This window comes from Tachypleus tridentatus, chromosome 1 (assembly GCF_004210375.1).
Source record: "Tachypleus tridentatus isolate NWPU-2018 chromosome 1, ASM421037v1, whole genome shotgun sequence".
Classification (NCBI taxonomy): domain Eukaryota; kingdom Metazoa; phylum Arthropoda; class Merostomata; order Xiphosura; family Limulidae; genus Tachypleus; species Tachypleus tridentatus.
Window position 1 is genome coordinate 68,697,485 of NC_134825.1, and position 13,618 is coordinate 68,711,102.

Genomic DNA, 13,618 nt, shown 5'->3' on the forward strand with positions numbered 1-13,618 from the left:
AAGATAAAATGAAGACCCAATAAAATCTACCAATTTCAAACTCCTAGACATGCATTCATATTATATGGATAAATGAAAACTGTCAAAAACTAAAAGTTGAAAATAAAATAGTAGTATGAACCTACCTATACATCTAGGAAAGTATAGGAGGGATTTTGTAATCATGTTGATTGTAAATGTGAAACAAATACATTGACTAATACATACCAGTTGTAACCTCAACTTTTTCTACATCACATCATGATGTATTTTATATGTTACTCATACCACTTTTATCATAAGATTATAGTAGCACACATTCTTTCACTCTAGCCACAACCAACAATATGATGCACAGCAAACTGCTGGCAGGACAACATATGGTCTGCTTATGACTGATGATATGATTTAAAGTTGTTGGTAAGACAAAATATAGTGTGTTTACAATACCCATTCATCATTTCTTGACATGCCATTCAAATCAGAAAGAGATATCTATGTACTGGTTTACGCATTATGTAATATGCACTATAAAGTCTACTGCATGGCTTTGTTTCTACAAATTCAATAGCAAAAAAGAATTATAAATGGTTTGAAATTTTGTTTTTGTGTTATCAAATAGAAAATGCTTCTGGATCCAGTGAAACCACTCAGACCAAAACAGAGTAGGAAAATAGCTAAAATTTTATGTATCTCTGATCCTTATTGGTCTAGCCACTTAGAGTCAACACCATGTTTTTGGTTTTACCATTCACTTGCTAATAGCTTTAAAATGGCAGAAGAAAGGTTTGGCAATCACCGTGATTTTTTTACAGCCAATTCATAACTGGCAGAAGTACCATTACTTTGAAATAAATCACACAAATTCAGGGTGTATTAGTACTGAAGATGTTTTTCAATTGTCATTTGATGTACAATAATTGTTATTTAATCTATAGAAGATGTATATATTTGCAACTGTGATTTTTTTATTTTCACATATTTCTGTAACTGGGAACTACAACTCTCTGGGTCTTCCAAATATCAGAACAATAAATCTAAAATAGCACTGTTCCTAGTAGGTTCCCTGAAAAATTGGTAGAAAAAAGTAATTTCAACTATAAAAACACAGTTTGATTCTAGCATTTCCTAATTAATATACTCAAAATTAAAATCATTCACAATCATGATCACATTAATAGTTGAAACCTTAATCTCACTATATAGTTTCATGTTAATTTCATGCAGTACCCTATAAGAAATTATCACAAAAAAAACCTTCTCTCTCCCATATTCACTAACAGAAACTGAAATAGTTTCAATCTCATCACCATCGTATTTTACACATAATAAAGCCACACTCTCCTTATTCATTAGTACTCAACCTATATTAAATAACCTATAGGCCAGCACTTAAAAGAAGTTTGTGTCATCAAAACTGTCTACATCTAACCAAATTCCAATTAATCCAATTACATCATAGCCTCTCTTTTGTTTAGTGCTATAAAATCATCTGTTTTATTTATTTCACTTATGGCATTACAATACCAACAATTTAGTTTACCCTTAAAGCTACTTCTGTACTTTGTTCCTACAATACATTTTTTTCTAATTTTTTTTTTTCTGTATTTAGTTTACACCATTCCTATTATTGGCTAAACCTACTTCAAAACTGTCCAAATAGCAAAGTTAATATCCTTTGCAAACAAGCTAGCCCATACACCTTTGAAATGAAAATCATCTATTACAAAAAAAAACTCTTTTTCCCATTGAACTGAGCCCACAAAATTCAACCAGCTTATCTGCTCATCTTTATGTATTAACCTAAGCCTAATATTAAGCTCTAGTAACCTACTTATAATTCCCATAATTCAGTCTTAGTAGTGAGCCAGAAACAAGTGAGTGACAGCTCATTTCTATAAATGCTTTTATCAACCCCCAATACTTATCACTCAGCTCCCATGTGCATAAAAAGACTGCATCACTGTTAGCAGCATTTTCTTTATCCCTTACTCTGTCAGTTATATCCTACACCCCTGCCCCTGGATAAGATAATTCTTTTCTCCCTGTTTACTCTACAGAGTATCCTATCCATATACCACACCTAAAATTACTTGTAACTACAACATCCATAAATTTTTCATTCCCATCTTCTTCCCTTTTGCCAATAGTTCTTCATCTGCTCAAGCTAAAGGCTGAAACGGAATCTACTCATTACTATCAAGTTCACTATTTCAAAGTTCTAGCCCTTATAGTACTATTTCTAGCTTCCAAAAATCACTATTAGATACTTTTTCTCTGGCATGTAATGGCTTAAATTACTCTTAAAATCCTGCTGTCATTTCAGAATGTACATTTCTCTTTGTCCATTGGCTTTATTTTATTTCAGGTAGCCTACAATTCCGCCCCCCTTAATTCCAACAAACAAATTGCATATTGTCATTACTAGCTTCCATCAATGCATGTCATACTTGCCAATCTTATATTCCCATATAAAACACTCCTTACACCCATCACACCCTATAAACTTCAAGCACTTAATTGTTAACACTTACACCTCTTTTAACCAGTAAAGTACGAGGATAAATAATCAATACTAAATAGTGTATTTCAATAACACTGGTAAGCCTAACAGCTAAGAGGTAATGTTTTGTATCATTCAACACTATTCTAGTTACCAAAAAGGACCTCACAGATTTGGTCAAACATCAGTGCAAAGTCCTGAACAAATATCGGCCAGAAAATCTCCCACCATTTAGCTGCAACTTCCAAATGAACGAATTACAGAAGCATACTACTACCAGTACACTATCATTTGTAAATTATTACTGCAAAGCTTATTACAAGTTTCACACTGACCTATAATAAAAATGTCATCAAAAAACCTCTCTAAACTGACCCTTAAGTTATTTTCTTACTCTTTTTCACGTTTCTGACTCGATTAAGCCTTTGGCATTGAATTTTTGAACAAGAAACACAATAATTCTAATATTTCTTTAATCGTGCTATATAAAAAACAGAAACATTTACATTACGTGTTATATAATATGCAACATAACTGAATTAAAACTTGAATTTGAAATATTAACGTTGTTTTATGCAGTGTTGCAGTTGATGTTAGCAATGCATAGTGACAGTGACATCAAAACTCTAGTGAGTTCGAAATTTAATTGGAATAATTATTTGAGTAATCAAGAAACCTATTTAACACCCTTACTTACATGAAGTTGATTCTGGACTTAATTTACGTAATTTTTCTGTACAAAAGAAAAACGAAAAATATCCAATTAAAGTTACGCATAACTTCTGTGAAGAACCAACCATTTCACATGGTTTAGGCCTAATTTTACTTTCCCACATTCACTGTCAGACTGAAAGGGCGGATGCAATAATTAATACTACACAACAAGACAAGGCGCACGTGATGTTGTTTATAATATATTAAAATTAAAGCTATTAAAGCTAAAAGGAAGCGCAGTTATTAGTACTCTTACAGCCTGCTTTTCATATAAATGTGGTAAAATTATTATGTTATAAAACTTTTGAACCTCTTAATAAGTATATCACTTTCGTGAAATTAACTTTTCAAATTATCCTGTCGAATTACCGTTTTTAAACTCTTCTTCATAAAAATAAAATATTAATAAATTTTGAATACTAACACAAGCCTGCAAATTTAAACTTCATAAAAACTATTTCGGTTTAATTACGACTTTTTTCATAATTCAACTACACATATTTCAAAAAAATATATATATATATCCCATGTCCCCCGCTGGTACAGCGATAAGTGTACGGATTTACAACGCTAAAACCAGGGATTCAATTCCACTCGGTGGACTCAACAGATGACCTAATGTAGCTTTGCTGTAGGAAAAAAAAAACACACCCTATCGCATTCGGATTATTTATAAATTGGGAAAAAAACTTTTAATTAGATCAAATTATTACTTTTACCATACCGAATATTTTTTATGATTAAATTTGTTAACAAAAATGCAAACTTAAGAAAAGGGAACAACATCGACGCCAAACGAATGTGCATCATCATTCATCTTGATTTTTTTTTGTAAAGTCTTCGTATTTCAGTCTCAAATCTATATATTATAATTTTCTTTTATATGTTGCGTCGATGCCTTCCCTTTGTCATGAAAATGGAAAAGGGAACAACATCGACGCCAAACGAATGTGCATCATCATTCATCTTGATTTTTTGTGTAAAGTCTTCGTATTTCAGTCTCAAATCTATGTATTATAATTTTCTTTTATATATTGCGTCGATGCCTTCCCTTTGTCATGAACAGACAAATATCTGGAGAAGGTTCTTGCTGGTTTAACACTTTAGAGCGAGTATTTCAAATCTGGTAAGTTTCACAATGAGAGCAGACCTAAGGCTGCTTTTAGCACGAGAGATAGCTTGTATGAGTTTTGCATTATACAAACCATTCTGCGAAAATTTCAAAAAGGCTAATGTTTTTTTGTTTGTTTTTGGAATTTCGCACAAAGCTACTCGAGGGTTATCTGTGCTAGCCGTCCCTAATTTAGCAGTGTAAGACTAGAGGGAAAGCAGCTAGTCATCACCACCCACCGCCAACTCTTGGGCTACTCTTTCATCAACGAACAGTGGGATTGACCGTAACATTATAACGCCCCCACGGCTGGGAGGGCGAGCATGTTTGGCGCGAACCCGCGGATTATGAGTCGCACGCCTTACGCGCTAGGCCATGCCAGGCCAAAGGCTAATGTAGTTTACACTGAAGGATTGCAATAGGAAAGGTCTATGTTGACGGTGTCTTTCATCGTTGGTTACTATATACTTGTATAGTCTGCAGCTGTGTACTTGTGAATCGTATTTCAATGAATATCAAAAAACAGGTTGGAAAGTGAAACCAAGAAAATACATGTTTATGTACACAAACGTGGCATTTGTCTATCATATTGTAGATATGTTAGAGTCTCTACAGACTTTGCCATGATAACAGTAGTGATATAGTGACTTAAATTTATGACCAAACGAGAAGTTTGCACTTTCCTTTATTTTGCAACATATTACCAATATTTGGTGTGAGAAATGTGAACAAGCATTTTGATTCCCAAATTTTACCTTTGGTGACAGGAGAAGTTGAAATAAGTATGTCAAAATGCACACAAAATGTACAATTTTGAGGTTAATTTATTAACTAAAACCACATAGTCCATCAGAAACTATTTTGGTATTTATTCCATCAAGTAGATATAGCCTAGTGCAAAAAATATTTTAGCATTGTCAGCCTGTAAGCATACCACTGACTCACTAAGGACTTCTGTAATAGCACCTTATTAAACAAACTTTACGTAAGCTGCAAGGCAAAATAAGCACATGCTCTTTTAGTTAAACTAGGGTATTCAGACAAACAATCTCATTTTAATAAAACTTTTTTCCAAACTATATAATTTATCCATGTATATTTTATTTTTACAAAGAATGCAAGTCGAGAAAGTTGTTAATTTCATTTTACTCTTAAGATATCGTTCTGGGTCATTCACCTAAAGGAGGCCTGGTATAGCCAGGTGGTTAAGGCACTTGACTTGTAATTTTATTGTGTCCAGTTTTATTTTTTTTCTCAAGCCCATATTTATTGTATTATATACATCTTGGTCAAATCTCTTGATATTTCTATGAAACTTACTTTGTTACTCTTGGAGAAAATCAGTTTTACTTGAGGATATCACAATACAAACTTTATGTGTATTTAAAGAAAGTAAATAAAAAATTAACACACACTTTTGTTCATGCCTTGTAGATAATTTAGCTGAAACATTAATCACAGAAATGTTTTAGCCACAACAGTTTAACTATTTGTGTTTTCATGTTATAATAATACACAGCATTATGTATGTTCATTAGTCATCAAGTAACAATTAAAACTAAGAAGAGGATATATGACAGTTGTAAGAGACCATGTTTTCTTTATAGCTAGAAAGTGTGTAATTGGAAAATTTTATTTATCTTTTAACCTAGATGGGAGAACACATTTTTATTTCACCTAAAATTCCAGAAATTTTTGATTTACATCCATATATCACATATACTAGTTTAACACTTTACTTTCAAATCATACATGTTTTCTTGTAAGATATTGTTGTAGGTATGCATAGTTGAACTATGCAATATACTATGTAGATACTGGCAGTGATTTTGATAATTGTTGAATCTTGTAATACCCTTTATATATATCATTCCTACAATGCTTTTGTGGTAGCAAACAATGCATGAGTAACAAATTCGTTTTAGAATAGATATTTTATTACGTATGTACTCCTCAGTCTAGACGATCTATTATAGGATACCTTGAGAAAATAAAGTAATTTGATGTTCGTGCTCTGTCTGTCTGTTTTCAAGCACAAAAACTATACATTAAACTATCTATTTTCTGTCTACTGCGTGCATCATAATCTTAGTATTGTAAGCCTTCAGACTTACTGCTGAGCTACCTAGGAGCATTGTGACTAGAAGGTATAGTTCAAGTGTCCAGAACATTCTTCGACTTGCATTCTGTTTACGTTATGTCCAGTCTCTTTCTTACTTTAAAACTTATATTTGCTGTATAGTACACACTCAGTCAATCCTCTTATCTAAACTAGGTAATCAGCGGACTGTATTTAGTTCACAAAAAGTTTCATACTTTTTCAGACATGTACATTCAGTGTTTTAATCCTGTTTGATGCACAGCTAAACCCTACAAGGTATGATATGACCTAGATTGTTCTCATGATAGTTACATTTTCATAGGCCATTCTCCATTTAATTTTTCCCATAGGTATTAATAGAGTATTATTTACTTTGGCACTAGTACGTTCTCTAGAGGCATTGTTGTGTAGATGTTCTGGAATGCCTGGAGATTGTGTTCTCCTTATTCTGACTTACAGTATGAGCAAATGGCTGTGGTAATGAGCAAACTGTGGGGGAATTTACTTTAATGTAATAAAGTACAGTGAATTGAATGTTTTAAAAAACATATTTGAAGCCTCAAAACATCATTATCATCCATGAAACAAAGTATTATCAATGCTGTATCTGACAAAAGTTTATCTATCTTGGCAACAGTCCTCACATATTGCTGCCATTGCAAGTCTCTGTCACAAGACTTTCATGTCTAAAGCACATCAATCCTCTCTGCTGCTTTCTATAAACCATCTACTGTATGAAAGTAACAGTTCTTAACAGAGAGATTGTGTCCAGAAACTTTATTGGGATGTATCTATGCAGAATATAAAAAGGTATGAAATAAGACAAAAAGGTCATTTAATTCTCCAGTTATTTGAGACATGTGATGGTTGAGGGGATGACTTGATTGGAAGGCTCATTTTTTGAACTTGTACTCTATTGCCTCATTTCTATACAAAGACAGTATTTTTGCATTGTACAAAGGGTCCAGAACATTGGTCTGATGGTTGTAAGACCTTTGTAGCTACTGCACTGGCACAGAAACAAGTAGTAATAATGAATCACTTTTAAAAAGTTTGGTGACATGATATTTACCACTTTTGTATTTTTTTTTCACTCATTTACTAATAGAAATTGCACAAGATTTGTTACATGTATGCCTTGCCAGATGGTGCAAGTATAAGGTATCAAAATCCAATAAACAAATTCAGTACAAAAGTAGTGGCATTTTTCTTCCAAAACAAAATCATACTCCTTTATTAATTTGCTCCGATAATTCAATGTATATTGAAATGATGGTTATTTAATGGCACCTTTTCTTTCTCAATAATTTCATAAAAATATATTTCTTTTTTCATTAAAAGGAAGGTACAATCTGAGAAAAATACTGTTCATTTGAGACATAATGGAAAATGCCTTAAAATGGTTTCTTCCACTTTCATGCATTCTTTTGAAGACCCTAAACATTACATAGGTAAGTAACATATGCTGGAGAATAGGATAAATAGAAAAGTTTTCAAAATAATTAAATACTTCAGTATGTTAACATTTGTGGCTTTAAAATAAACAAATCTATAGCCATGAAATGTGACATCCAGTGACACAGAACATAGAGCCTCCAATATTAATTATCTTGAATAATGGCACTTATAAACAAATCACCTTTTAATACTTTCACATTATGAAAATCCATGTCAGATATCTATGTATTCCCTCAAAACCAATACCTCTGGCATTAATCTAAAATAATAAAGATGAAAGAAGTGATCAGCTCGAAAAAGTGTAGAAGTGAATTTGGAAACTTTTGTTTCTGAAAATTACAAATATGAAAAATAACATCTTTTTCTGCACCATATTTAACACTTAAAATACTGATTTAAAAACAAGTTTAACATTTAAATCATACCACCTGAAATTTAAACATTACAGAAATGGACAGAGTTTGAAGCAAAAGAAGACCAGACTTAAAAAATAAGTCAGTCACAAGTATATTAAAAAAAGACTAAGAATCATAGAGCACAAACTATAGTAGTGCTTAAATTTAACATTTTTATAAACTGAAAATGTATTTCCAATAATACTTATCTCCACTGACATTATAGCTATTTCTTAATCTCCAGAGTTTCAACTCTTTGCCCATCTAAGCACTGAGAATACTTGTTCCAGTCTTTTATACAACACTCGAATGTCTTAGGCAAATTCTAATTGGAAAATTCTCCATCAACTTCGGTGTGCATCATCTAAGTATTATACACAAGTACCTCATTTAGATAATGTAATCACATTTTTGAGATACAAATCAGCTTTTAGTAGGGAAGTAAGGTGGGAGAGTGCCAGTGGAAGTAAGTATTATTGAAAATACATTTTCAGTTTAGTAAAATGTTAACTTCCAAAACATACTTACCATCCACTGACAACACAGTTAGAACTCCATACTGAAACAATGGAAGAATCAGTGCAGGCATGATCCATACAGAAAACATCTGTATAAAACAGGAGTATACCAAGATAAAAAATGGTAGAAAAGTGGGGAAACAGCAAAACATCCAGAACAGGTATGCTCTTCACCTGGAACTTACTTCTCATTTCAAAAGAGGAATAGAATGTGAATAATCATCAGTATAGACTAGCTCTAACCACACAGCAAGTGTTCCACAACTTGGGGTTGGAATTAAATGGTTGAAGTACCTATATCCTACATTGGTGGTTAGGGCTATTGTAACACATTATACACATACTTTGCTTATATCCCAACCTGTAACCATAGAGTGATACATTTTACACCACCAGAACCACAACAAAAAAGTAAGCAACACCTAAGTGGTCAAACTTTCTCCTTCACTTGAAGAAGTCCAAAAGGCAACAATCCAGGCTTGGAATGATGAAATCATGTATGCCATATTCAACCAACAGAACAGAACTCATCTAGTCTGGAATTATGAAAATTTATAACCAAATGGACAAGGAATATTCTTCTTACTTCTGGGAATTATGGAAAGGACATGGAACCTGTGCTCAATCAAAGACCTAGGATGGAAATATTTTGCATTCAAAATTATGAGGAGATTGTAAACCACCTTCCATGAACAATATACAAAACTGACCTCTTTCTTTGATCTGAACCAGATTTAAAGTAGGCTCCTTAGGAGACTGGTGCCACTCCTACTGACATCTGAGAAAAACATGCAGGGAGCTTAGACAGAAGGGCCTCCAACTTTGCCCTCTTCTCCATGAGTGGAGGAACACACATGAATGCTCTGGAGGAGAATTTTGTCTGCCCCAGCAACTGGAAACTAGGGTTAGTAGGTAGGTAGGTATTTCATGTTTACTGGCACAAAGCTACAAGGCTACCTGTGCCAAACAAGATGTAGTACACTATAATGCTATATGGAAATAAAGGTAAAAATACATAAAATATGTAAAATTAAGACCTGCCAGGAAGACTGAAGCATTAGGTTCAAACTTGCTGTTAGTCACCTGAAGTTGGCCTTTCCAGTCCTGGGTTCAGGTCAAAATAAAATTAAAATGTGTAAAAGAAATCATGCTAAAACAGTATATAGTCCAAAAAAAAATCTTAAATTAGGTTAAAAAGACCAATGGCTCTTAAAAATGTAAAAACATGAGTGAGGCAGCCAGTATCACCGATGACACTGGCTAATGGCAAGGGCAAACCTACCTTAAAAATATGTTTAAAATGGCACTGTTGTTCTTGGTTGTAATGATAGCATGATAATAAAATATGTACGATTATGACTTTAGTGCCACACAGACCACACAGACCAATCAGATAAAAGGAAGTGGTGAGTTAAAAAACTGTGACCAATGTTTAGCCTAGCCAAAACAACTTCCTCACTTCAATCTACACAAAAACAAGATGACCAAAGAGCTAAAGAAGGCTTGATTTGTAAAAGCTTATTATTTCGTTGCTCACTCCAGGTTAACTGCCAACTGGTGTATAGTCAGGTTTTGATAACTGGATTATAGTCCATGTATGGAACAGAAATGGTGGTGACAGAGCCAGAGCAGAAGGACTTTGCCACTCTGTCAGCTAACTCCTTCCCACGAATACCAACATAACCTGGTATCCAAAAAAACTGAACAGAAACAGACGATAGAGAGAGATGAGCCAGTTTGTTTTAGATATTGATAAGAATAGGATGGTAACTAACATGGAATGATTTCAGGGCCAATAGACAGCTGAGTGAATCAGTATAGGTTCGTATAGTTAGTATATTGCATAGTTACAATATGATTCAGGGCAAGAGAAATGGCACACAATTCAGTAGTGAACACAGAAACTGTAGAGGGGATTCTGTGTGCTACAAACAAACTGTAACAAACCATGGCAGAACCTAGACTCACCTGATTTTTAGCCATCCATATATATATATATATATGGGAATGGATAGATCATTTGAAAGATGTTCAGCAAATAAGGAACAATATTTCCAATCGGGAGTACCGGCCTTCCTCAAATGACTCAAAGATAGATCACAGTTGGGGATAGTAATTAGCAATGGTGAAAGAGGCCGAACTGTTGATACTGCTATGCTATTCAGAGATATATCCAATTTTTCTTATTGTGCCCACATACAAAGGCTAAGTGGAACATTGGCAGATTTGGTATTATAGAAAAGTGTGGCCCACTGAGGATGGAAAACACAACCCCAAGTAGGATACTGTGGTAAAGAGCAAAGTATTGAAGTATACATAAGAGACAGCTGCAAACAGCAAATATAGAGAGGGGGTTCAAGGGACTCCACATACAAACTTTGGACTGGAGAAATACAAAAGGCCCCAGTGCAAAGCTGAAGCCCCTGATGATGGATAGGAACCCAGCATTTTCAGTGCTGAGGTTCTGGCAGAACCATAAACCACAGACACATAGTCAAGTTTGGATCGAATAAGGGCACAATAAATTTTAAGGATGGAGTATCGATCTGCTCCCCAAGAAGTGAAAGAGAGAACACAGAGGATGTTCAGTGCTGTTATACATTTGACATGAAGTTGCTTGATATGGAAAATAAAGCTTAATTTACAGTCAAATATAAGACCTAAGAACTTTTCCTCAGGGACGACAGGAAGTACAGCATCATCAATATAAAGTTCTGGATCTGGATGAATACCCTGCTGGCAGCAGAAATGTACACAGTTTTAGAGAGAGATAGTTGAAAACCATTTGCTGTGGTCCACTTAAGTATATGATTGATTGCAGTTTGTAGCTGCTGCTTAATAAATCTCATGTTTGATGACTAAAATGAGATGTGAAAGTCATCAACGAAAAGACCATTTGCAACTGTAGGGGGTAGCTGTTCACTGATGGCATTAATCTTTATAATGAAAAGTGTGACACTCAGAACACAGCCCTGAGGGACTCCAAGTTCTTGTGGTAAAAATAAGAGAGTGTTGAGCCCACACGGACCTGAAATCAGCAGTTCATTAAAAATGCTTAATAAAATGCTTAATTTCAAGACAAATTAAGTGGTCTAACATGGAGCGTTTTCTTCAGAACCCACACTGAATGGTTAAGAGAAGGTTGTTTGATTCAAGGAACCAAACAAGATAAGCATTAATCATCCTTTCTAAGGTCTTACTGAGACAACTTGTCAAAGGTTTAAGAATAGAGAGTATGATAGCTTGGCACCAAGCATCAAGAAACACATTTTCCTGCCATATTCAGTAAAAGACAGCCAGGAGAATAGTAAGAGAGGCAGGAGAAAGCTAGCGTAGCATCTCATAATGTATATCATCAGGTTCAACTGATGTATTACCAGACTGATGAAGTGCAAGTTTGAGTTCCACCAGTGTAAGAGGGCAATTGTAGTCATACTAGAGGTAGTAAGGGCTTCTGAGTTCCACTAGTATAGTTGGGGGAAAGAGTAAAATGCACTGGGGAGTCCTAAGGAGCAGTGCTATGGAAACTGTGCAGTGGGTGAACTAAGTTCCCTACATCTTTAAAAGCAAACCAATCCCGGTTTATCTAACACGAAAATCGGCAGTGACAGGTATGATTTCCTTCAGCTATGCTCATGAGTGAGTCCATAACACAGTAATGAAAGTATTTTAGTACACCTGATAGAACTGTGGATTCAAAAACCTTCCAATATCTGGAATACCTTTACATAATGGTAAAGGTTGCCTTATATAAACCACCATAAACAAAGCAAGATGCTTCTCAAATACCCAAGTCATTAAAAAGGATATGGTAAATACTTTTGGATGAAGAGGGTTGAAGTTTCTTTTAACACATCGCTAAACAACAATGTAAGGAGGAGGAGGAAAAACCAAGTAGTCACTTGCCATCCTGTCTGCTAACAAGAAAGAAGTAGAGTCAAGTGGAATAACAGAGACCTCAAAAATCTGAGTAATGAACTGAAGAAAAGAGGCTGGAGGTGGCTTATCAAATAATCCTCTGTTGAGGTCAACCTAGTAAAAAAACAAGAATTGGAAAAAAGAGTAAAGTTTTGCAAGTCATTCCCAGGTTATTTGCAAAAACTGCCTCAGTAGAGATGCACTCAGTGTATATATGTCTATCTTGCAAATGATCATATTACAGACAGATTTGACTGAGAATGACTTCTCCTCTGGCTGTTGACAAACACTAGATAGCAGAGATGGAAAAGAAGAGGTATTTTGACCTCTGTAGTAAAAACACTAACTCAAGAATTCATAGATGTTGGTAAAGATTTTCTTGTTACTTAAATTATAAATATAAACAAAAATATAACTGTAGAAATGCCAGTCTTGTTCAAAATCACAAGGGAAATGGTAAATAATCACAACACCCTGCTGATAGAAACCTGCACCAAATCTTTTGTTGAGAAAAAGTGATTATATTACCTGAATAAAGTGCCTAGATAGAGGACACCTTGAAGTTGTCAGAGAATTTTCCATATTAGAATTTGCCTAAGACATCAAGTTGGATATAAAAGGCTGGAGCAAGCATTCTCAATGCTTAGATGAATAAAGAGTATGAACCCCAAGGATTGAGAAATAGCTATATTGGCTGAAGATGGTAAGCATAATTTGAAGTAAAGCTTTCTTCTGAAAAGGATGTAAAGAACCATTCATGCTGATATGTTCCTTATTAAACTAAACATCACATAACACTCATATGCATCAAATACAAATTTGTGGCTATATTGTGATGTGAATACCATAATATTCAGACACCATCAGTTACAAATTAAGAGTTAATACCACTTTGTTCAGACCTTATACAAGACACAATGG

At 34.2% G+C, this 13,618-nt stretch overlaps 1 protein-coding gene across 2 annotated transcripts in view; it reads right to left on the reverse strand.

The window, feature by feature from the left end:
* Positions 1 to 3,381, reverse strand: part of LOC143251290 (BTB/POZ domain-containing protein KCTD3) — a 64,202-nt gene extending 60,821 nt beyond the window's left edge. For both annotated transcript variants that reach the window (XM_076502732.1, XM_076502731.1), the window contains exon 1: positions 3,180 to 3,381. The gene's annotated coding sequence lies outside the window, so the exon portion shown is untranslated. The remainder of the gene's footprint in view (positions 1 to 3,179) is intronic.
* Positions 3,382 to 13,618: the final 10,237 nt, after the last annotated feature.